We start from the raw sequence: 3,786 nt of genomic DNA, 5'->3' as shown, positions 1-3,786 counted from the left end.
GCTAATGCCCACCTCCCAGGGTTGTGACCAGGGTGAGCGATAGGACCTAAAGCGCCCGCACAGGGCGGGCCACAGGCCTCCATCCTGCGGGCTCCCAGCCCCCCAGCCCTTGCCTGTAGCCCTGGGTGAGACACACAGTTTCGGGCCCATGTGGGCTCAGAGCTTTCTGTTCCATTGGAACAGTCACACGCTGCACGTGCTGACGGAACAGAACGCCCGGCAGGGCCCGGCAGCCCCCTAATTAAACGCAGCAAAGTTTCTGCGGCGAAACGTATGAGCAGCATGAGACATAATAAAGACTTTCAATAACCTTACGTCAGGGCAGACGAGGTTTGTGGCCAAATCAGTTGATATCAAGCTTATTTTTAAAAGTCTGGTTTTCAGAGCGTTTGGAGTTCAGAATTACAGACAAGGGAACGTGAACCGGACGACAGAGGAGGAGTGGCAGCCCCGGGGAGACCGTGCCAGCTGGGAGGGGGTGCCGGGGAGCGCTGAGCGGCTGTTGTCTGCAGGGCATGTCCACACGGGGGAGGAGAGGGCAGAAAGCGAGCCATCAGAGGCCTTGGAGACCGAGGGGCCCTGACACAGGCAGCAGGAAGTCGCCAAGGTTACGGCCTGAGCAGGAGTGTGACCTAATCAACGACAGAGGGACAGCGGGGTCAGGCTTGCAAACAGGAAGAGGAAACCCTGGAGTTACCCTTGGCCCCACTCCAATTCCCAGCCTGAAGGGAGCGTGGACTCACCTCCCACCCACCACCCTCCGCCCCCACCAAAGACACACAGGAAAAGGCTTTGTTATTCTATTGGCTTGTCTGTGACAGCCTGCAGTCTGATCAATGACAGGCACATGGTAACGATCAGAACATACACAACAAATAAACATCTAGTTTTACTGCGTAGGGGGTGCCATGAACATGTCTGTAGCTCTTACAGTACCTATAAGGAATGAATTATTGTTCCCTTTTACAGAGGAGGACACTGAGGTCTCCGAAGAAAGTCCAGGTCACATGGTGGAATCATCGAAAGCTGGTGTCAGGGTAGCTTCCGTTAAAGCACACACTTGGCAAGAGCTCTCTCAGGACACGGAGGCCAAGGTGGGAACGGGCCACGTGGAGGGCTGAGACCGAGAGGTGCCGGCCGCCTCAGACAGCCCTGCTTCAAACTTGGGCTCTGCCCTCAGCCTTTCTGAGTCCTTACTATGTTTTGGGTGTATTTCTGATAAACCCCAGAGACCTGGGATTTGTCCTCTATCCATTCTGACAATTTCTATCTTTTAACAAGAACATTTAGTCCATTTATATTTAGTGTAATTATGAGTATATTTGGGGTGAATTCTTTCTATTGGTTGCATCAGTTCTATGTTCCTTTTTCTCTCCTATCTTCCCCCTTCTTTTGAGTTTATTGTTATTATTATTGTTGTTGCTTTATTATGTTTTTACCATTGCATTTTTCTATTAGTTTTGAGGTTATTCACCTTTCTCTGTTTGGACCTGCCCTCAATATTTTGAGAGTTAAGTTAAAAAAAACCAGCATATATATACTGGAGGCCCGATGCACGAAATCCATGCAAAAGTAGGTCTTCCTTCCCCTGGCTGCCAGCACCGGCTTCCCTCTGGCACTCGGGACCCAGGCTTTGCTCCAACCCAGCTTCATCTGGAAGGATGTCTGGAATGACATCCGGTCTAATTAGCATATTACCCTTTTAGTATTATATATGTTATGAAAGTGTTTTGTACCACTAGTCCAATAGCTGGAGATGATCTTATAAAACCTAGAGCTTTGGAGTTAGCCTGGAGGGAGCCCTGGTTCTAGTGCTTCCTAGCTGTGTGCTCCTTCCTACACACTTTCCCAAGTCTCAGTTTCCCCGTCAGTAAAGTGTGGGAGATGGGATGCCAAGTGCCCTGGCCAGGGCTTGGCACAGAAAAGGGGCTCAATGAATGTGTGTTCCCTCGCCTCTCTGCCTTTGGCTCTCTGCTTCCCAGAAGGATCGGCCTGAATGGAGGCTGCTCAAGAGCCCACTGCACAGCTGGGCCTGACCGTAGTAAACCTTCCCAGGAGGAAGCCCTCTGGAATGAGATGTCCCCAGGGAACGGAAGTCTGTAGGATCCTTGGTGGACAGTCTGCCCTCAGTTTGGGAAGTGGGAAATTATTGGGAAATGATGCTAAAATAGGGGAGGGAAATGGTTTGCATTGATCAGTGTCCCAGAGGAGCCCAGGGCAGGGGGAGGGTTCCCCAGTGTGTGTGTCCCAGCCCTGCAAGGGAAGGGGGCCTGCCCAGAGAGCGGCAGCCCCCCATTCCTGGGAGGCAGGTGTGTCCTTTGGAGAGCAGCGCAGTGACTCACCAGGCTGCCCCCGCTCATTATAAATACCCTGAGACACCTAACTCCCTCGGCCCTGATTCTATATTAGCACACACGGCGCCCATAATTCCATAATTGATTGGGTTTCCTAGGCACCTCGACACTGGGAGAGGGTGTCCCAACCTGTGGACACAAATATTACCAACTACATGGCAAGGCCTCCCTGCCCCCACTGTGAATCCTCAAATAAGTTCTCTTTCTCTTACCTATTTACTTATTTACAAATCAGAATTAGGTGAATTTTGAGAAGGGAGGGCTAGCCAATGTCCCCTTTTTGAATAATTCTAAATTGTCCTAGTGGAGCCAGTAACTCAAACCAAGTCCCATCTCATTTTCTTACCCCGTGTGGGGAAACTGAGCCCAGGGAGGAGGGATACAAGCACCCAGACCTCAGAATGAGACAGGGTGCCTGGGTAGGGACGCAGGGCTCAGGCCTCTCTCTTGCTCCAACTCTCAGAGTCTCGGTTCCCTCACCTGTGGACAGAGGTGTAGTACTTGCTGTGAAGACCAGCGAAAGCACGAATGCAAGACAGCGGGGCAGGGGCAGGGGCTGGTGTAGTGGGAGCCCAGTGCATGGTGGGGCTCAGAAGGATGGGGTCCCTCCATTTGTTTTCTCTCCCCAGACAATACCTTTCTCTGCTTCCTTCCATGACCTCTGGCAGTAAATAAGTGCAAGTCTTGATAACATGATTAGAAATTAATTTTACCAGCGGCAACTCTAGGCTTTACTGATCTTAGACAGCGTTTATTGAACACCTACTATGTGCTAGGCACTATTCGTCATGCGTGACCTCTTTTAATCCTTCAAATCTGAACTGTCCAGTAGTGTAGCCACTAGCCCTATGCTGCTATTGAGCATTTGAAAGCGGTCAGTGCCACTGAGGACCTGCATTTTTAATTTAATATTAAAATTTATACTCAATTCAGTTATTAGAAAACTTTTAATTATGTTTAAAACAACTTGAGTATGGGAATCTATTGTTTCAACTGTAAGTTTTGTGAAAATCTAACTTCAGATCAAGAATTTCCAATGGGGGGGATAATTTCCAATGATTAAAAAATAATAATTTCCATTGAAAATTTAGTGTTCAAATTGAGATGTGCTGTCAGTAAAGTCCACACTGATTTCAAAGACAGTATAAAAAAGTGTAAATTCCCTGGCCACGTGGCTCAGTTGGCTGGAGTGTCATTTATACACCAAAAGGTTTTGGGCACATACCTAGGTTTCAGGTTCTATTCCTGACTGAGTACGGAGGCAGCTGATCAATATTTCTTTCTCTACCCCCCCCCCCGCCTGCCACAACGTGTGACTCTAAAAATCAATGAAAAGATATCCTTGAGTGAGGATTAAAAACATTTTTAAAAATATATATATATTATTGATTTTTAACAGAGAGGAAGGGAGAGGGATAGAGAGTCAGAAACC

The 3,786-nt window shown here is 48.6% G+C and overlaps 1 long non-coding RNA gene across 1 annotated transcript in view; it reads right to left on the bottom strand.

Moving 5' to 3' along the window:
- Positions 1-342: 342 nt before the first annotated feature.
- LOC107185001 overlaps positions 343-3,786 on the bottom strand; it is a 33,149-nt gene continuing 29,705 nt past the window's right edge. The window contains exon 3 of the long non-coding RNA XR_001515909.1: positions 343-632. This is a non-coding gene — a long non-coding RNA (uncharacterized LOC107185001). The remainder of the gene's footprint in view (positions 633-3,786) is intronic.

The sequence above is a fragment of the Myotis davidii genome, unplaced genomic scaffold, assembly GCF_000327345.1.
Source record: "Myotis davidii unplaced genomic scaffold, ASM32734v1 scaffold289, whole genome shotgun sequence".
Lineage (NCBI taxonomy): Eukaryota > Metazoa > Chordata > Mammalia > Chiroptera > Vespertilionidae > Myotis > Myotis davidii.
The sequence above is the reverse complement of the archived record's forward strand: the minus strand, read 5'-3'. Positions and strand labels throughout refer to the sequence as shown.